Source organism: Drosophila virilis, chromosome 5 (genome assembly GCF_030788295.1).
Source record: "Drosophila virilis strain 15010-1051.87 chromosome 5, Dvir_AGI_RSII-ME, whole genome shotgun sequence".
Classification (NCBI taxonomy): domain Eukaryota; kingdom Metazoa; phylum Arthropoda; class Insecta; order Diptera; family Drosophilidae; genus Drosophila; species Drosophila virilis.
This window is the reverse complement of record NC_091547.1, coordinates 5,478,888-5,501,459: the sequence shown is the minus strand read 5'-3', so window position 1 is coordinate 5,501,459 and position 22,572 is coordinate 5,478,888. Positions and strand designations below refer to the sequence as shown.

General features: G+C 45.7%; 1 protein-coding gene across 4 annotated transcripts in view; it reads left to right on the top strand.

Moving 5' to 3' along the window:
- The window catches only part of LOC6625616 (putative sodium-coupled neutral amino acid transporter 11), a 43,633-nt gene that overhangs the window by 13,742 nt on the left and 7,319 nt on the right, over positions 1–22,572 (top strand). The gene's annotated exons all lie outside the window — the stretch shown is intronic.

Here is a 22,572-nt window from a genome sequence, read left to right as displayed (position 1 = left end):
GATATAGTCTTGGTAAACCTAAATGATCAAAATGGTCAAAAAATATGAATGCTTTTTCTTTCAGACGTCCCCCCACTAGGAGGCCCATAAGCCTTTCCCACTCCTTGGTTTCTAGTTGACTCCAATATCCTTGGTAATGGCATACCATAGATATAGTCTTGGTAAACCTAAATGACCAAAGTGGTCAAAAAATATGAATGCTTTTCCTTTCAGGCGTCCCCCCTTTAGGAGGCCCATAAGCCTCGATGATACCTAGTTGACGCACATACCATACCATTGTTATAGTCCTGGTGAACCTAAACGACAAAATCCCTGCAAAATGCGCACAAAAATTTTCCAGAAATGTGCATGTACACTGTATTTTAGATCATTGTGGGTCTTGTCTTAGAATGTGGATATGGATTTGGATTTGGGATTCGGCAATCGATGGTCGGGATCCGTACGAGTAGAAAGAGGTATATCATTCCAAAATCGGACTGAATTTAACCGAGCTATTTCCATTTTAATATGTAATCAAATATGCTGCCACGTGCATATTGTAAAGGGCTAATTTTACGCGCGCCCCAAAAGTATGCAGTAAAACTGTTATTCTAATAGGCTCAAGCATATTATGCGGACAGCTCGAAGGTATGCAATGCTATCTTTTACTAATATGTCCACAACCACTCGATTTTTTTGGGAAAACTTTAAATGGCTATATCTCGGCCAAATAAAGCCCGATAGCGGCCAAAAAGGGAGGGGCTACTCGGGGAGGTCCGTAGAATCCGCCAAGATCGACGGCGAAGTTATGTCGCTTTGAAACGTCATATCTCCAAGATGTTTTTAGAGCGGCGGAGCTATGTCGCTTCAAAACGACATAACTCCATAACCACTCGATTTTGTTGGGAAAACTTTGAATGGCTATATCTCGGCCAAATAAAGCCCGATAGTGGCCAAAAAGGGAGGGGATGCTCGGGGAGGTTCGTAGAATCCGCCAAGATCGACGGCGAAGTTATGTCGCTTTGAAACGTCATATCTCCAAGATTTTTTTAGAGCGGCGGAGCTATGTCGTTTCAAAACGACATAACTCCATAACCACTCGATTTTTTTGGGAAAACTGTAAATGGCTATATCTCGGCCAAATAAAGCCCGATAGCGGCCAAAAAGGGAGGGGCTACTCGGGGAGGTCCGTAGAATCCGCCAAGATCGACGGCGAAGTTATGTCGCTTTGAAACGTCATATCTCCAAGATTTTTTTAGAGCGACGGAGCTTTTGTCGCTTCAAAACAACATAACTCCATAACCACTCGATTGTTTTGGGAAAACTTTAAATGGCTATATCTCGGCCAAATAAAGCCCGATAGCGGCCAAAAAGGGAGGGGCTCTCGGGGAGGTCCGTAGAATCCGCAAAAAATCTTGGAGATCTGACGCTTCAACTCGACATAACTTCGCCGTTGATCATGGCGAGATTATGTCGTGAATATCGTGTCCACAACCACTCGATTTGTTTGGGACAACTTTAAATGGCTATATCTCGGCCAAATAAAGCCCGATAGCGGCCAAAAAGGGAGGGGCTACTCGGGGAGGTCCGTAGAATCCGCCAAGTCGACGGCGAAGTTATGTCGCTTTGAAATGTCATATCTCCAAGATTTTTTTAGAGCGGCGGAGCTATGTCGCTTCAAAACGACATAACTCCATAACCACTTGATTTTTTTGGGAAAACTTTAAATGGCTATATCTCGGCCAAATAAAGCCAGATAGCGGCCAAAAAGGGAGGGGCTACTCGGAGAGGTCGGTAGAATCCGCCAAGATCGACGGCGAAGTTTTGTCGCTTTGAAACGTCATATCTCCAAGATTTTTTTAGAGCGGCGGAGATATGACGTATCAAAGCGACATAACTTCGCCGTTGATCATGGCGAGATTATGTCGTGAATATCGTGTCCACAACCACTCGATTTTTTTGGGAAAACTTTAAATGGCTATATCTCGGCCAAATAAAGCCCTATAGCGGCCAAAAAGGGAGGGGCTACTCGGGGAGGTCCGTAGAATCCGCCAAGATCGACGGCGAAGTTATGTCGCTTTGAAACGTCATATCTCCAAGATTTTTTTAGAGCGGCGGAGCTATGTCGCTTCAAAACGACATAACTCCATAACCACTTGATTTTTTTGGGAAAACTTTAAATGGCTATATCTCGGCCAAATAAAGCCAGATAGCGGCCACAAAGGGAGGGGCTACTCGGAGAGGTCGGTAGAATCCGCCAAGATCGACGGCGAAGTTATGTCGCTTTGAAACGTCATATCTCCAAGATTTTTTTAGAGCGGCGGAGCTATGTCGCTTAAAAACGACATAACTCCATAACCACTCGATTTTTTTGGGAAAACTTTAAATGGCTATATCTCGGCCAAATAAAGCCCGATAGCGGCCAAAAACGGAGGGGCTACTCTGGGAGGTCCGTAGAATTCGCCAAGATCGACGGCGAAGTTATGTCGCTTTGAAACGTTATATCTCCAAGATTTTTTTAGAGCGGCGGAGATATGACGTTTCAAAGCGACATAACTTCGCCGTTGATCATGGCGAGATTATGTCGTGAATATCGTGTCCACAACCACTCGATTTTTTTAAGAAAACTTTAAATGGCTATATCTCGGTTAAATAAAGCCCAATAGCGGCCAAAAAGGGAGGTGCTACTCGGAGAGGTCCGTAGAATCCGCCAAGATCGACGGCGAAGTTATGTCGCTTTGAAACGTCATATCTCCAAGATTTTTTTAGAGCGGCGGAGATATGACGTTTCAAAGCGACATAACTTCGCCGTTGATCATGGCGAGATTATGTCGTGAATATCGTGTCCACAAGCACTGGATTTTTTTGGGAAAACTTTAAATGGCTATATCTCGGTTAAATAAAGCCCGGTAGCGGCCAAAAAGGGAGGTGCTACTCGGAGAGGTCCGTAGAATCCGCCAAGATCGACGGCGAAGTTATGTCGCTTTGAAACGTCATATCTCCAAGATTTTTTTAGAGCGGCGGAGATATGACGTTTCAAAGCGACATAACTTCGCCGTTGATCATGGCGAGATTATGTCGTGAATATCGTGTCCACAACCACTCGATTTTTTTGGGAAAACTTTAAATGGCTATATCTCGGCCAAATAAAGCCCTATAGCGGCCAAAAAGGGAGGGGCTACTCGGGGAGGTCCGTAGAATCCGCCAAGATCGACGGCGAAGTTATGTCGCTTTGAAACGTCATATCTCCAAGATTTTTTTTAGAGCGGCAGAGCCTAGTCGCTTCAAAACGACATAACTCCTTAACCACACTATTTTTTTTGGAAAACTTTAAATGGTCATATCTCGGCCAAATAAACCTCGATAGGGGCCAAAAATTGAGGGGCTACTCGGGGAGGTCCGTAGAATCCGCCAAGATCGACGGCGAAGTTATGTCGCTTTGAAACGTCATATCTCCAAGATTTTTTTAGAGCGGCGGAGATATGACGTTTCAAAGCGACATAACTTCGCCGTTGATCATGGCGAGATTATGTCGTGAATATCGTGTCCACAACCACTCGATTTTTTTGGGAAAACTTTAAATGGCTATATCTCGGCCAAATAAAGCCCGATAGCGGCCAAAAAGGGAGGGGCTACTCGGGGAGGTCCGGAGAATTCGCCAAGATCGACGGCGAAGTTATGTCGCTTTGAAACGTCATATCTCCAAGATTTTTTTAGAGCGGCGGAGCTATGTCGCTTCAAAACGACATAGCTCCATAACCACTCGATTTTTTTGGGAAAACTTTAAATGGCTATATCTCGGCCAAATAAAGCCCGATAGCGGCCAAAAAGGGAGGGGCTACTCGGGGAGGTCCGTAGAATTCGCCAAGATCGACGGCGAAGTTATGTCGCTTTGAAACGTCATATCTCCAAGATTTTTTTAGAGCGGCGGAGATATGACGTTTCAAAACGACATAACTCCATAACCAATCGATTTTATTGGGAAAACTTTAAATGGCTATATCTCGGCCAAATAAAGCCCGATAGCGGCCAAAAAGGGAGGGGCTTTGAAACGTCGTATCTCCAAGATTTTTTTAGAGCGGCGGAGATATGACGTTTCAAAGCGACATAACTTCGCCGTTGATCATGGCGAGATTATGTCGTGAATATCGTGTCCACAACCACTCGATTTTTCTGGGAAAAACTTTAAATGGCTATATCTCGGCCAAATAAAGCCCGATAGCGGCCAAAAAGGGAGGGGCTACTCGGGGAGGTCCGTAGAATCCGCCAAGATCGACGACGAAGTTATGTCGCTTTGAAACGTCATATCTCCAAGATTTTTTTAGAGCGGCGGAGATATGACGTTTCAAAACGACATAACTTTGCCGTTGATCATGGCGAGAATATGTCGTGAATATCGTGTCCACAACCACTCAATTTTTATGGGAAAACTTTAAATGGCTATGTCTCGGCCAAATAAAGCCCGATAGCGACCAAAAAGGTAGGGGCTACTCGGGGAGGTCCGTAGAATCCGCCAAGATCGACGGCGAAGTTATGTCGCTTTGAAACGTCATATCTCCGCCGCTCTAAAAAAAATCTTGGAGATATGACGTTTCAAAGCGACATAACTTCGCCGTCGATCTTGGCGAGATTATGTCGTGAATATCGTGTCCACAACCACTCGATTTTTTTGGGAAAACTTTAAATGGCTATATCTCGGCCAAATAAAGCCCGATAGCGGCCAAAAAGGGAGGGGCTACTCGGGGAGGTCCGTAGAATCCGCCAAGATCGACGGCGAAGTTATGTCGCTTTGAAACGTCATATCTCCAAGATTTTTTTAGAGCGTCGGAGCTATGTCGCTTTAAAACGACATAACTCCATAACCACTCGATTTTTTTGGGAAAAGATTTTCTTAGAGCGGCGGAGATATGACGTTTCAAATCCGCCAAGATCGACGGCGAAGTTATGTCGCTTTGAAACGTCATATCTCCGCCGCTCTAAAAAAATCTTGGAGATATGACGTTTCAAAGCGACATAACTTCGCCGTCGATCTTGGCGAGATTATGTCGTGAATATCGTGTCCACAACCACTCGATTTTTTTGGGAAAACTTTAAATGGCTATATCTCGGCCAAATAAAGCCCGATAGCGGCCAAAAAGGGAGGGGCTACTCGGGGAGGTCCGTAGAATCCGCCAAGATCGACGGCGAAGTTATGTCGCTTTGAAACGTGATATCTCCAAGATTTTTTTAGAGCGGCGGAGCTATGTCGCTTCAAAACGACATAACTCCATAACCACTCGATTTTTTTGGGAAAAGATTTTCTTAGAGCGGCGGAGATGTGACGTTTCAAAGCGACATAGCTTCGCCGTTGAACATGGCGAGATTATGTCGTGAATATCGTGTCCACAACACTCGATTTTTTTGGGAAAACTTTAAATGGCTATATCTCGGCCAAATAAAGCCCGATAGCGGCCAAAAAGGGAGGGGCTACTCGGGGAGGGTCGTAGAATCCGCCAAGATCGACGGCGAAGTTATGTTGCTTTGAAACGTCATATCTCCAAGATTTTTTTAGAGCGGCGGAGCTGTATCGCTTCAAAACGACATAACTCCATAACCACTCGATTTTTTTGGGAAAACTTTAAATGGCTATATCTCGGCCAAATAAAGCCCGATAGCGGCCAAAAAGGGAGGGGCTACTCGGGGAGGGTCGTAGAATCCGCCAAGATCGACGGCGAAGTTATGTCGCTTTGAAACGTCATATCTCCAAGATTTTTTTAGAGCGGCGGAGATATGACGTTTCAAAGCGACATAACTTCGCCGTTGATCATGGCGAGATTATGTCGTGAATATCGTGTCCACAACCACTCGATTTTTTTGGGAAAACTTTAAATGGCTATATCTCGGCCAAATAAAGCCCGATAGCGGCCAAAAAGGGAGGGGCGACTCGGGGAGGTCCGTAGAATTCGCCAAGATCGACGGCGAAGTTATGTCGCTTTGAAACGTCATATCTCCAAGATTTTTTTAGAGCGGCGGAGATATGACGTTTCAAAGCGACATAACTTCGCCGTTGATCATGGCGAGATTATGTCGTGAATATCGTGTCCACAACCACTCGATTTTTTTGGGAAAACTTTAAATGGCTATGTCTCGGCCAAATAAAGCCCGATAGCGGCCAAAAACGGAGGGGCTACTCTAGGAGGTCCGTAGAATTCGCCAAGATCGACGGCGAAGTTATGTCGCTTTGAAACGTCATATCTCCAAGATTTTTTTAGAGCGGCGGAGATATGACGTTTCAAAGCGACATAACTTCGCCGTTGATCATGGCGAGATTATGTCGTGAATATCGCGTCCACAACCACTCGATTTTTTTGGGAAAACTTTAAATGGCTATATCTCGGCCAAATAAAGCCCGATAGCGGCCAAAAAGGGAGGGGCTACTCGGGGAGGTCCGTAGAATTCGCCAAGATCGACGGCGAAGTTATGTCGCTTTGAAACGTCATATCTCCAAGATTTTTTTAGAGCGGCGGAGATATGACGTTTCAAAGCGACATAACTTCGCCGTTGATTATGGAGAGATTATGTCGTGAATATCGTGTCGACAACCACTCGATTATTTTGGGAAAACTTTAAATGGCTATATCTCGGCCAAATAAAGCCCGATAGCGGCCAAAAAGGAAGGGGGTTATCGGGGAGGTCCGTAGAATCCGCCAAGATCGACGGCGAAGTTATGTCGCTTTGAAACGTCATATCTCCAAGATTTTTTTAGAGCGGCGGAGATATGACGTTTCAAAGCGACATAACTTCGCCGTTGATCATGGCGAGATTATGTCGTGAATATCGTGTCCACAACACTCGATTTTTTTGGGAAAACTTTAAATGGCTATATCTCGGCCAAATAAAGCCCGATAGCGGCCAAAAAGGGAGGGGCTACTCGGGGAAGGTCGTAGAATCCGCCAAGATCGACGGCGAAGGTATGTCGCTTTGAAATGTCATATCTCCAAGATTTTTTTAGAGCGGCGGAGATATGACGTTTCAAAGCGACATAACTTCGCCGTTGATCATGGCGAGATTATGTCGTGAATATCGTGTCCACAACACTCAATTTTTTTGGGAAAACTTTAAATGGCTATATCTCGGCCAAATAAAGCCCTATAGCGGCCAAAAACGGAGGGGCTACTCTGGGAGGTCCGTAGAATTCGCCAAGATCGACGGCGAAGTTATGTCGCTTTGAAACGTCATATCTCCAAGATTTTTTTAGAGCGGCGGAGATATGACGTTTCAAAGCGACATAACTTCGCCGTTGATCATGGCGAGATTATGTCGTGAATATCGTGTCCACAACACTCGATTTTTTTGGGAAAACTTTAAATGGCTATATCTCGGCCAAATTAAGCCCGATAACGGCCAAAAAGGGAGGGGCTACTCGGGGAGGTCCGTAGAATTCGCCAAGATCGACGGCGAAGTTATGTCGCTTTGAAACGTCATATCTCCAAGATTTTTTTAGAGCGGCGGAGATATGACGTTTCAAAGCGACATAACTTCGCCGTTGATCATGGCGAGATTATGTCGTGAATATCGTGTCCACAACCACTCGATTATTTTGGGAAAACTTTAAATGGCTATATCTCGGCCAAATAAAGCCCGATAGCGGCCAAAAAGGGAGGGGCTACTCGGGGAGGTCCGTAGAATTTGCCAAGATCGACGGCGAAGTTATGTCGCTTTGAAACGTCATATCTCCAAGATTTTTTTAGAGCGGCGGAGATATGACGTTTCAAAGCGACATAACTTCGCCGTTGATCATGGCGAGATTATGTCGTGAATATCGTGTCCACAACCACTCGATTTTTTTGGGAAAACTTTAAATGGCTATATCTCGGCCAAATAAAGCCCGATAGCGGCCAAAAGAGGAGGGGCTACTCGGGGAGGTCCGTAGAATTTGCCAAGATCGACGGCGAAGTTATGTCGCTTTGAAACGTCATATCTCCAAGATTTTTTTAGAGCGGCGGAGATATGACGTTTCAAAGCGACATAACTTCGCCGTTGATCATGGAGAGATTATGTCGTGAATATCGTGTCCACAACACTCGATTTTTTTGGGAAAACTTTAAATGGCTATATCTCGGCCAAATAAAGCCCGATAGCGGCCAAAAAGGGAGGGGCTACTCGGGGAGGGTCGTAGAATCCGCCAAGATCGACGGCGAAGTTATGTCGCTTTGAAACGTCATATCTCCAAGATTTTTTTAGAGCGGCGGAGATATGACGTTTCAAAGCGACATAACTTCGCCGTTGATCATGGCGAGATTATGTCGTGAATATCGTGTCCACAACCACTCGATTTTTTTGGGAAAACTTTAAATGGCTATATCTCGGCCAAATAAAGCCCGATAGCGGCCAAAAAGGGAGGGGCGACTCGGGGAGGTCCGTAGAATTCGCCAAGATCGACGGCGAAGTTATGTCGCTTTGAAACGTCATATCTCCAAGATTTTTTTAGAGCGGCGGAGCTATGTCGCTTCAAAACGACATAACTCCATAACCACTCGATTTTTTTGGGAAAACTTTAAATGGCTATATCTCGGCCAAATAAAGCCCGATAGCGGCCAAAAACGGAGGGGCTACTCTGGGAGGTCCGTAGAATTCGCCAAGATCGACGGCGAAGTTATGTCGCTTTGAAACGTCATATCTCCAAGATTTTTTTAGAGCGGCGGAGATATGACGTTTCAAAGCGACATAACTTCGCCGTTGATCATGGCGAGATTACGTCGTGAATATCGTGTCCACAACCACTCGATTATTTTGGGAAAACTTTAAATGGCTATATCTCGGCCAAATAAAGCCCGATAGCGATCAAAAAGGGAGGGGCTACTCGGGGAGGTCCGTAGAATTTGCCAAGATCGACGGCGAAGTTATGTCGCTTTGAAACGTCATATCTCCAAGATTTTTTTAGAGCGGCGGAGATATGACGTTTCAAAGCGACATAACTTCGCCGTTGATCATGGCGAGATTATGTCGTGAATATCGTGTCCACAACCACTCGATTATTTTGGGAAAACTTTAAATGGCTATATCTCGGCCAAATAAAGCCCGATAGCGGCCAAAAAGGGAGGGGGTACTCGGGGAGGTCCGTAGAATCCGCCAAGATCGACGGCGAAGTTATGTCGCTTTGAAACGTCATATCTCCAAGATTTTTTTAGAGCGGCGGAGATATGACGTTTCAAAGCGACATAACTTCGCCGTTGATCATGGCGAGATTATGTCGTGAATATCGTGTCCACAACACTCGATTTTTTTGGGAAAACTTTAAATGGCTATATCTCGGCCAAATAAAGCCCGATAGCGGCCAAAAAGGGAGGGGCTACTCGGGGAGGGTCGTAGAATCCGCCAAGATCGACGGCGAAGTTATGTCGCTTTGAAACGTCATATCTCCAAGATTTTTTTAGAGCGGCGGAGATATGACGTTTCAAAGCGACATAACTTCGCCGTTGATCATGGCGAGATTATGTCGTGAATATCGTGTCCACAACACTCGATTTTTTTGGGAAAACTTTAAATGGCTATATCTCGGCCAAATAAAGCCCGATAGCGGCCAAAAAGGGAGGGGCTACTCGGGGAGGGTCGTAGAATCCGCCAAGATCGACGGCGAAGTTATGTCGCTTTGAAACGTCATATCTCCAAGATTTTTTTAGAGCGGCGGAGATATGACGTTTCAAAGCGACATAACTTCGCCGTTGATCATGGCGAGATTATGTCGTGAATATCGTGTCCACAACCACTCGATTTTTTTGGGAAAACTTTAAATGGCTATATCTCGGCCAAATAAAGCCCGATAGCGGCCAAAAAGGGAGGGGCGACTCGGGGAGGTCCGTAGAATTCGCCAAGATCGACGGCGAAGTTATGTCGCTTTGAAACGTCATATCTCCAAGATTTTTTTAGAGCGGCGGAGATATGACGTTTCAAAGCGACATAACTTCGCCGTTGATCATGGCGAGATTATGTCGTGAATATCGTGTCCACAACACTCAATTTTTTTGGGAAAACTTTAAATGGCTATATCTCGGCCAAATAAAGCCCGATAGCGGCCAAAAAGGGAGGGGCTACTCTGGGAGGTCCGTAGAATTCGCCAAGATCGACGGCGAAGTTATGTCGCTTTGAAACGTCATATCTCCAAGATTTTTTTAGAGCGGCGGAGATATGACGTTTCAAAGCGACATAACTTCGCCGTTGATCATGGCGAGATTATGTCGTGAATATCGTGTCCACAACACTCAATTTTTTTGGGAAAACTTTAAATGGCTATATCTCGGCCAAATAAAGCCCGATAGCGGCCAAAAAGGGAGGGGCGACTCTGGGAGGTCCGTAGAATTCGCCAAGATCGACGGCGAAGTTATGTCGCTTTAAAACGTCATATCTCCAAGATTTTTTTAGAGCGGCGGAGATATGACGTTTCAAAGCGACATAACTTCGCCGTTGATCATGGCGAGATTATGACGTGAATATCGTGTCCACAACCACTCGATTATTTTGGGAAAACTTTAAATGGCTATATCTCGGCCAACTAAAGCCCGATAGCGGCCAAAAAGGGAGGGGCTACTCGGGGAGGTCCGTAGAATTCGCCAAGATCGACGGCGAAGTTATGTCGCTTTGAAACGTCATATCTCCAAGATTTTTTTAGAGCGGCGGAGATATGACGTTTCAAAGCGACATAACGGCGGAGATATGACGTTTCAAAGCGACATAACTTCGCCGTTGATCATGAAGAGATTATGTCGTGAATATCGTGTCGACAACCACTCGATTATTTTGGGAAAACTTTAAATGGCTATATCTCGGCCAAATAAAGCCCGATAGCGGCCAAAAAGGGAGGGGCTACTCGGGGAGGTCCGTAGAATTCGCCAAGATCGACGGCGAAGTTATGTCGCTTTGAAACGTCATATCTCCAAGATTTTTTTAGAGCGGCGGAGATATGACGTTTCAAAGCGACATAACTTCGCCGTTGATCATGGCGAGATTATGTCGTGAATATCGTGTCCACAACACTCAATTTTTTTGGGAAAGCTTTAAATGGCTATATCTCGGCCAAATAAAGCCCGATAGCGGCCAAAAAGGGAGGGGGTACTCGGGGAGGTCCGTAGAATCCGCCAAGATCGACGGCGAAGTTATGTCGCTTTGAAACGTCATATCTCCAAGATTTTTTTAGAGCGGCGGAGATATGACGTTTCAAAGCGACATAACTTCGCCGTTGATCATGGAGAGATTATGTCGTGAATATCGTGTCGACAACCACTCGATTTTTTTGGGAAAACTTTAAATGGCTATATCTCGGCCAAATAAAGCCCGATAGCGGCCAAAAACGGAGGGGCTACTCTGGGAGGTCCGTAGAATTCGCCAAGATCGACGGCGAAGTTATGTCGCTTTGAAACGTCATATCTCCAAGATTTTTTTAGAGCGGCGGAGATATGACGTTTCAAAGCGACATAACTTCGCCGTTGATCATGGCGAGATTATGTCGTGAATATCGTGTCCACAACAATCGATTTTTTTGGGAAAACTTTAAATGGCTATATCTCGGCCAAATAAAGCCCGATAGCGGCCAAAAAGGGAGGGGCTACTCGGGGAGGGTCGTAGAATCCGCCAAGATCGACGGCGAAGTTATGTCGCTTTGAAACGTCATATCTCCAAGATTTTTTTAGAGCGGCGGAGATATGACGTTTCAAAGCGACATAACTTCGCCGTTGATCATGGCGAGATTATGTCGTGAATATCGTGTCCACAACCGCTCGATTTTTTTGGGAAAACTTTAAATGGCTATATCTCGGCCAAATAAAGCCCGATAGCGGCCAAAAAGGGAGGGGCTACTCGGGGAGGTCCGTAGAATTCGCCAAGATCGACGGCGAAGTTATGTCGCTTTGAAACGTCATATCTCCAAGATTTTTTTAGAGCGGCGGAGATATGACGTTTCAAAGCGACATAACTTCGCCGTTGATCATGGCGAGATTATGTCGTGAATATCGTGTCCACAACCACTCGATTATTTTGAGAAAACTTTAAATGGCTATATCTCGGCCAAATAAAGCCCGATAGCGGCCAAAAAGGGAGGGGCGACTCGGGGAGGTCCGTAGAATTCGCCAAGATCGACGGCGAAGTTATGTCGCTTTGAAACGTCATATCTCCAAGATTTTTTTAGAGCGGCGGAGATATGACGTTTCAAAGCGACATAACTTCGCCGTTGATCATGGCGAGATTATGTCGTGAATATCGTGTCGACAACCACTCGATTTTTTTGGGAAAACTTTAAATGGCTATATCTCGGCCAAATAAAGCCCGATAGCGGCCAAAAAAGGAGGGGCTACTCGGGGAGGTCCGTAGAATTTGCCAAGATCGACGGCGAAGTTATGTTGCTTCGAAACGTCATATCTCCAAGATTTTTTTAGAGCGGCGGAGATATGACGTTTCAAAGCGACATAACTTCGCCGTTGATCATGGAGAGATTATGTCGTGAATATCGTGTCGACAACCACTCGATTATTTTGGGAAAACTTTAAATGGCTATATCTCGGCCAAATAAAGCCCGATAGCGGCCAAAAAGGGAGGGGGTACTCGGGGAGGTCCGTAGAATCCGCCAAGATCGACGGCGAAGTTATGTCGCTTTGAAACGTCATATCTCCAAGATTTTTTTAGAGCGGCGGAGATATGACGTTTCAAAGCGACATAACTTCGCCGTTGATCATGGCGAGATTATGTCGTGAATATCGTGTCCACAACCACTCGATTTTTTTGGGAAAACTTTAAATGGCTATATCTCGGCCAAATAAAGCCCGATAGCGGCCAAAAAAGGAGGGGCTACTCGGGGAGGTCCGTAGAATTTGCCAAGATCGACGGCGAAGTTATGTCGCTTTGAAACGTCATATCTCCAAGATTTTTTTAGAGCGGCGGAGATATGACGTTTCAAAGCGACATAACTTCGCCGTTGATCATGGAGAGATTATGTCGTGAATATCGTGTCGACAACCACTCGATTATTTTGGGAAAACTTTAAATGGCTATATCTCGGCCAAATAAAGCCCGATAGCGGCCAAAAAGGGAGGGGGTACTCGGGGAGGTCCGTAGAATCCGCCAAGATCGACGGCGAAGTTATGTCGCTTTGAAACGTCATATCTCCAAGATTTTTTTAGAGCGTCGGAGATATGACGTTTCAAAGCGACATAACTTCGCCGTTGATCATGGCGAGATTATGTCGTGAATATCGTGTCGACAACCACTCGATTATTTTGGGAAAACTTTAAATGGCTATATCTCGGCCAAATAAAGCCCGATAGCGGCCAAAAAGGGAGGGGGTACTCGGGGAGGTCCGTAGAATCCGCCAAGATCGACGGCGAAGTTATGTCGCTTTGAAACGTCATATCTCCAAGATTTTTTTAGAGCGTCGGAGATATGACGTTTCAAAGCGACATAACTTCGCCGTTGATCATGGCGAGATTATGTCGTGAATATCGTGTCCACAACACTCAATTTTTTTGGGAAAACTTTAAATGGCTATATCTCGGCCAAATAAAGCCCGATAGCGGCCAAAAACGGAGGGGCTACTCTGGGAGGTCCGTAGAATTCGCCAAGATCGACGGCGAAGTTATGTCGCTTTGAAACGTCATATCTCCAAGATTTTTTTAGAGCGGCGGAGATATGACGTTTCAAAGCGACATAACTTCGCCGTTGATCATGGCGAGATTACGTCGTGAATATCGTGTCCACAACCACTCGATTATTTTGGGAAAACTTTAAATGGCTATATCTCGGCCAAATAAAGCCCGATAGCGGCCAAAAGAGGAGGGGCTACTCGGGGAGGTCCGTAGAATTTGCCAAGATCGACGGCGAAGTTATGTCGCTTTGAAACGTCATATCTCCAAGATTTTTTTAGAGCGGCGGAGATATGACGTTTCAAAGCGACATAACTTCGCCGTTGATCATGGAGAGATTATGTCGTGAATATCGTGTCCACAACACTCGATTTTTTTGGGAAAACTTTAAATGGCTATATCTCGGCCAAATAAAGCCCGATAGCGGCCAAAAAGGGAGGGGCTACTCGGGGAGGGTCGTAGAATCCGCCAAGATCGACGGCGAAGTTATGTCGCTTTGAAACGTCATATCTCCAAGATTTTTTTAGAGCGGCGGAGATATGACGTTTCAAAGCGACATAACTTCGCCGTTGATCATGGCGAGATTATGTCGTGAATATCGTGTCCACAACCACTCGATTTTTTTGGGAAAACTTTAAATGGCTATATCTCGGCCAAATAAAGCCCGATAGCGGCCAAAAAGGGAGGGGCGACTCGGGGAGGTCCGTAGAATTCGCCAAGATCGACGGCGAAGTTATGTCGCTTTGAAACGTCATATCTCCAAGATTTTTTTAGAGCGGCGGAGCTATGTCGCTTCAAAACGACATAACTCCATAACCACTCGATTTTTTTGGGAAAACTTTAAATGGCTATATCTCGGCCAAATAAAGCCCGATAGCGGCCAAAAACGGAGGGGCTACTCTGGGAGGTCCGTAGAATTCGCCAAGATCGACGGCGAAGTTATGTCGCTTTGAAACGTCATATCTCCAAGATTTTTTTAGAGCGGCGGAGATATGACGTTTCAAAGCGACATAACTTCGCCGTTGATCATGGCGAGATTACGTCGTGAATATCGTGTCCACAACCACTCGATTATTTTGGGAAAACTTTAAATGGCTATATCTCGGCCAAATAAAGCCCGATAGCGGCCAAAAAGGGAGGGGCTACTCGGGGAGGTCCGTAGAATTTGCCAAGATCGACGGCGAAGTTATGTCGCTTTGAAACGTCATATCTCCAAGATTTTTTTAGAGCGGCGGAGATATGACGTTTCAAAGCGACATAACTTCGCCGTTGATCATGGCGAGATTATGTCGTGAATATCGTGTCCACAACCACTCGATTATTTTGGGAAAACTTTAAATGGCTATATCTCGGCCAAATAAAGCCCGATAGCGGCCAAAAAGGGAGGGGGTACTCGGGGAGGTCCGTAGAATCCGCCAAGATCGACGGCGAAGTTATGTCGCTTTGAAACGTCATATCTCCAAGATTTTTTTAGAGCGGCGGAGATATGACGTTTCAAAGCGACATAACTTCGCCGTTGATCATGGCGAGATTATGTCGTGAATATCGTGTCCACAACACTCGATTTTTTTGGGAAAACTTTAAATGGCTATATCTCGGCCAAATAAAGCCCGATAGCGGCCAAAAAGGGAGGGGCTACTCGGGGAGGGTCGTAGAATCCGCCAAGATCGACGGCGAAGTTATGTCGCTTTGAAACGTCATATCTCCAAGATTTTTTTAGAGCGGCGGAGATATGACGTTTCAAAGCGACATAACTTCGCCGTTGATCATGGCGAGATTATGTCGTGAATATCGTGTCCACAACACTCGATTTTTTTGGGAAAACTTTAAATGGCTATATCTCGGCCAAATAAAGCCCGATAGCGGCCAAAAAGGGAGGGGCTACTCGGGGAGGGTCGTAGAATCCGCCAAGATCGACGGCGAAGTTATGTCGCTTTGAAACGTCATATCTCCAAGATTTTTTTAGAGCGGCGGAGATATGACGTTTCAAAGCGACATAACTTCGCCGTTGATCATGGCGAGATTATGTCGTGAATATCGTGTCCACAACCACTCGATTTTTTTGGGAAAACTTTAAATGGCTATATCTCGGCCAAATAAAGCCCGATAGCGGCCAAAAAGGGAGGGGCGACTCGGGGAGGTCCGTAGAATTCGCCAAGATCGACGGCGAAGTTATGTCGCTTTGAAACGTCATATCTCCAAGATTTTTTTAGAGCGGCGGAGATATGACGTTTCAAAGCGACATAACTTCGCCGTTGATCATGGCGAGATTATGTCGTGAATATCGTGTCCACAACACTCAATTTTTTTGGGAAAACTTTAAATGGCTATATCTCGGCCAAATAAAGCCCGATAGCGGCCAAAAAGGGAGGGGCTACTCTGGGAGGTCCGTAGAATTCGCCAAGATCGACGGCGAAGTTATGTCGCTTTGAAACGTCATATCTCCAAGATTTTTTTAGAGCGGCGGAGATATGACGTTTCAAAGCGACATAACTTCGCCGTTGATCATGGCGAGATTATGTCGTGAATATCGTGTCCACAACACTCAATTTTTTTGGGAAAACTTTAAATGGCTATATCTCGGCCAAATAAAGCCCGATAGCGGCCAAAAAGGGAGGGGCGACTCGGGGAGGTCCGTAGAATTCGCCAAGATCGACGGCGAAGTTATGTCGCTTTAAAACGTCATATCTCCAAGATTTTTTTAGAGCGGCGGAGATATGACGTTTCAAAGCGACATAACTTCGCCGTTGATCATGGCGAGATTATGACGTGAATATCGTGTCCACAACCACTCGATTATTTTGGGAAAACTTTAAATGGCTATATCTCGGCCAACTAAAGCCCGATAGCGGCCAAAAAGGGAGGGGCTACTCGGGGAGGTCCGTAGAATTCGCCAAGATCGACGGCGAAGTTATGTCGCTTTGAAACGTCATATCTCCAAGATTTTTTTAGAGCGGCGGAGATATGACGTTTCAAAGCGACATAACGGCGGAGATATGACGTTTCAAAGCGACATAACTTCGCCGTTGATCATGAAGAGATTATGTCGTGAATATCGTGTCGACAACCACTCGATTATTTTGGGAAAACTTTAAATGGCTATATCTCGGCCAAATAAAGCCCGATAGCGGCCAAAAAGGGAGGGGCTACTCGGGGAGGTCCGTAGAATTCGCCAAGATCGACGGCGAAGTTATGTCGCTTTGAAACGTCATATCTCCAAGATTTTTTTAGAGCGGCGGAGATATGACGTTTCAAAGCGACATAACTTCGCCGTTGATCATGGCGAGATTATGTCGTGAATATCGTGTCCACAACACTCAATTTTTTTGGGAAAGCTTTAAATGGCTATATCTCGGCCAAATAAAGCCCGATAGCGGCCAAAAAGGGAGGGGGTACTCGGGGAGGTCCGTAGAATCCGCCAAGATCGACGGCGAAGTTATGTCGCTTTGAAACGTCATATCTCCAAGATTTTTTTAGAGCGGCGGAGATATGACGTTTCAAAGCGACATAACGGCGGAGATATGACGTTTCAAAGCGACATAACTTCGCCGTTGATCATGAAGAGATTATGTCGTGAATATCGTGTCGACAACCACTCGATTATTTTGGGAAAACTTTAAATGGCTATATCTCGGCCAAATAAAGCCCGATAGCGGCCAAAAAGGGAGGGGCTACTCGGGGAGGTCCGTAGAATTCGCCAAGATCGACGGCGAAGTTATGTCGCTTTGAAACGTCATATCTCCAAGATTTTTTTAGAGCGGCGGAGATATGACGTTTCAAAGCGACATAACTTCGCCGTTGATCATGGCGAGATTATGTCGTGAATATCGTGTCCACAACAATCGATTTTTTTGGGAAAACTTTAAATGGCTATATCTCGGCCAAATAAAGCCCGATAGCGGCCAAAAAGGGAGGGGCTACTCGGGGAGGGTCGTAGAATCCGCCAAGATCGACGGCGAAGTTATGTCGCTTTGAAACGTCATATCTCCAAGATTTTTTTAGAGCGGCGGAGATATGACGTTTCAAAGCGACATAACTTCGCCGTTGATCATGGCGAGATTATGTCGTGAATATCGTGTCCACAACCGCTCGATTTTTTTGGGAAAACTTTAAATGGCTATATCTCGGCCAAATAAAGCCCGATAGCGGCCAAAAAGGGAGGGGCTACTCGGGGAGGTCCGTAGAATTCGCCAAGATCGACGGCGAAGTTATGTCGCTTTGAAACGTCATATCTCCAAGATTTTTTTAGAGCGGCGGAGATATGACGTTTCAAAGCGACATAACTTCGCCGTTGATCATGGCGAGATTATGTCGTGAATATCGTGTCCACAACCACTCGATTATTTTGAGAAAACTTTAAATGGCTATATCTCGGCCAAATAAAGCCCGATAGCGGCCAAAAAGGGAGGGGCGACTCGGGGAGGTCCGTAGAATTCGCCAAGATCGACGGCGAAGTTATGTCGCTTTGAAACGTCATATCTCCAAGATTTTTTTAGAGCGGCGGAGATATGACGTTTCAAAGCGACATAACTTCGCCGTTGATCATGGCGAGATTATGTCGTGAATATCGTGTCGACAACCACTCGATTTTTTTGGGAAAACTTTAAATGGCTATATCTCGGCCAAATAAAGCCCGATAGCGGCCAAAAAAGGAGGGGCTACTCGGGGAGGTCCGTAGAATTTGCCAAGATCGACGGCGAAGTTATGTTGCTTCGAAACGTCATATCTCCAAGATTTTTTTAGAGCGGCGGAGATATGACGTTTCAAAGCGACATAACTTCGCCGTTGATCATGGAGAGATTATGTCGTGAATATCGTGTCGACAACCACTCGATTATTTTGGGAAAACTTTAAATGGCTATATCTCGGCCAAATAAAGCCCGATAGCGGCCAAAAAGGGAGGGGGTACTCGGGGAGGTCCGTAGAATCCGCCAAGATCGACGGCGAAGTTATGTCGCTTTGAAACGTCATATCTCCAAGATTTTTTTAGAGCGGCGGAGATATGACGTTTCAAAGCGACATAACTTCGCCGTTGATCATGGCGAGATTATGTCGTGAATATCGTGTCCACAACCACTCGATTTTTTTGGGAAAACTTTAAATGGCTATATCTCGGCCAAATAAAGCCCGATAGCGGCCAAAAAAGGAGGGGCTACTCGGGGAGGTCCGTAGAATTTGCCAAGATCGACGGCGAAGTTATGTCGCTTTGAAACGTCATATCTCCAAGATTTTTTTAGAGCGGCGGAGATATGACGTTTCAAAGCGACATAACTTCGCCGTTGATCATGGAGAGATTATGTCGTGAATATCGTGTCGACAACCACTCGATTATTTTGGGAAAACTTTAAATGGCTATATCTCGGCCAAATAAAGCCCGATAGCGGCCAAAAAGGGAGGGGGTACTCGGGGAGGTCCGTAGAATCCGCCAAGATCGACGGCGAAGTTATGTCGCTTTGAAACGTCATATCTCCAAGATTTTTTTAGAGCGTCGGAGATATGACGTTTCAAAGCGACATAACTTCGCCGTTGATCATGGCGAGATTATGTCGTGAATATCGTGTCCACAACACTCAATTTTTTTGGGAAAACTTTAAATGGCTATATCTCGGCCAAATAAAGCCCGATAGCGGCCAAAAAGGGAGGGGCTACTCGGGGAGGTCCGTAGAATTCGCGAAGATCGACGGCGAAGCTATGTCGCTTTGAAACGTCATATCTCCAAGATTTTTTTAGAGCGGCGGAGCTATGTCGCTTCAAAACGACATAACTCCATAATCACTCGATTTTTTTGGGAAAACTTTACATGGCTATATCTCGGCCAAATAAAGCCCGATAGCGGCCAAAAAGGGAGGGGCTACTCGGGGAGGGTCGTAGAATCCGCCAAGATCGACGGCGAAGTTATGTCGCTTTGAAACGTCATATCTCCAAGATTTTTTTAGAGCGGCGGAGATATGACGTTTCAAAGCGACATAACTTCGCCGTTGATCATGGCGAGATTATGTCGCGAATATCGTGTCCACAACCACTCGATTTTTTTGGGAAAACTTTAAATGGCTATATCTCGGCCAAATAAAGCCCGATAGCGGCCAAAAAGGGAGGGGCGACTCGGGGAGGTCCGTAGAATTCGCCAAGATCGACGGCGAAGTTATGTCGCTTTGAAACGTCATATCTCCAAGATTTTTTTAGAGCGGCGGAGATATGACGTTTCAAAGCGACATAACTTCGCCGTTGATCATGGCGAGATTATGTCGTGAATATCGTGTCCACAACCACTCGATTTTTTTGGGAAAACTTTAAATGGCTATATCTCGGCCAAATAAAGCCCGATAGCGGCCAAAAAAGGAGGGGCTACTCGGGGAGGTCCGTAGAATTTGCCAAGATCGACGGCGAAGTTATGTCGCTTTGAAACGTCATATCTCCAAGATTTTTTTAGAGCGGCGGAGATATGACGTTTCAAAGCGACATAACTTCGCCGTTGATCATGGAGAGATTATGTCGTGAATATCGTGTCGACAACCACTCGATTATTTTGGGAAAACTTTAAATGGCTATATCTCGGCCAAATAAAGCCCGATAGCGGCCAAAAAGGGAGGGGGTACTCGGGGAGGTCCGTAGAATCCGCCAAGATCGACGGCGAAGTTATGTCGCTTTGAAACGTCATATCTCCAAGATTTTTTTAGAGCGTCGGAGATATGACGTTTCAAAGCGACATAACTTCGCCGTTGATCATGGCGAGATTATGTCGTGAATATCGTGTCCACAACACTCAATTTTTTTGGGAAAACTTTAAATGGCTATATCTCGGCCAAATAAAGCCCGATAGCGGCCAAAAAGGGAGGGGCTACTCGGGGAGGTCCGTAGAATTCGCGAAGATCGACGGCGAAGCTATGTCGCTTTGAAACGTCATATCTCCAAGATTTTTTTAGAGCGGCGGAGCTATGTCGCTTCAAAACGACATAACTCCATAATCACTCGATTTTTTTGGGAAAACTTTACATGGCTATATCTCGGCCAAATAAAGCCCGATAGCGGCCAAAAACGGAGGGGCTACTCTGGGAGGTCCGTAGAATTCGCCAAGATCGACGGCGAAGTTATGTCGCTTTGAAACGTCATATCTCCAAGATTTTTTTAGAGCGGCGGAGATATGACGTTTCAAAGCGACATAACTTCGCCGTTGATCATGGCGAGATTATGTCGTGAATATCGTGTCCACAACACTCAATTTTTTTGGGAAAACTTTAAATGGCTATATCTCGGCCAAATAAAGCCCGATAGCGGCCAAAAAGGGAGGGGCTACTCGGGGAGGTCCGTAGAATTCGCGAAGATCGACGGCGAAGCTATGTCGCTTTGAAACGTCATATCTCCAAGATTTTTTTAGAGCGGCCGAGATATGACGTTTCAAAGCGACATAACTTCGCCGTTGATCATGGAGAGATTATGTCGTGAATATCGTGTCGACAACCACTCGATTTTTTTGGGAAAACTTTAAATGGCTATATCTCGGCCAAATAAAGCCCGATAGCGGCCAAAAACGGAGGGGCTACTCTGGGAGGTCCGTAGAATTCGCCAAGATCGACGGCGAAGTTATGTCGCTTTGAAACGTCATATCTCCAAGATTTTTTTAGAGCGGCGGAGATATGACGTTTCAAAGCGACATAACTTCGCCGTTGATCATGGCGAGATTATGTCGTGAATATCGTGTCCACAACACTCGATTTTTTTGGGAAAACTTTAAATGGCTATATCTCGGCCAAATAAAGCCCGATAGCGGCCAAAAAAGGAGGGGCTACTCGGGGAGGGTCGTAGAATCCGCCAAGATCGACGGCGAAGTTATGTCGCTTTGAAACGTCATATCTCCAAGATTTTTGTAGAGCGGCGGAGATATGACGTTTCAAAGCGACATAACTTCGCCGTTGATCATGGCGAGATTATGTCGTGAATATCGTGTCCACAACCACTCGATTTTTTTGGGAAAACTTTAAATGGCTATATCTCGGCCAAATAAAGCCCGATAGCGGCCAAAAAGGGTGGGGCGACTCGGGGAGGTCCGTAGAATTCGCCAAGATCGACGGCGAAGTTATGTCGCTTTGAAACGTCATATCTCCAAGATTTTTTTAGAGCGGCGGAGATATGACGTTTCAAAGCGACATAACTTCGCCGTTGATCATGGCGAGATTATGTCGTGAATATCGTGTCCACAACCACTCGATTTTTTTGGGAAAACTTTAAATGGCTATATCTCGGCCAAATAAAGCCCGATAGCGGCCAAAAAGGGAGGGGCTACTCGGGGAGGTCCGTAGAATTCGCCAAGATCGACGGCGAAGTTATGTCGCTTTGAAACGTCATATCTCCAAGATTTTTTTAGAGCGGCGGAGATATGACGTTTCAAAGCGACATAACTTCGCCGTTGATCATGGCGAGATTATGTCGTGAATATCGTGTCCACAACACTCAATTTTTTTGGGAAAACTTTAAATGGCTATATCTCGGCCAAATAAAGCCCGATAGCGGCCAAAAAGGGAGGGGCTACTCGGGGAGGTCCGTAGAATTCGCGAAGATCGACGGCGAAGCTATGTCGCTTTGAAACGTCATATCTCCAAGATTTTTTTAGAGCGGCGGAGCTATGTCGCTTCAAAACGACATAACTCCATAATCACTCGATTTTTTTGGGAAAACTTTAAATGGCTATATCTCGGCCAAATAAAGCCCGATAGCGGCCAAAAACGGAGGGGCTACTCTGGGAGGTCCGTAGAATTCGCCAAGATCGACGGCGAAGTTATGTCGCTTTGAAACGTCATATCTCCAAGATTTTTTTAGAGCGGCGGAGATATGACGTTTCAAAGCGACATAACTTCGCCGTTGATCATGGCGAGATTATGTCGTGAATATCGTGTCCACAACACTCAATTTTTTTGGGAAAACTTTAAATGGCTATATCTCGGCCAAATAAAGCCCGATAGCGGCCAAAAAGGGAGGGGCTACTCGGGGA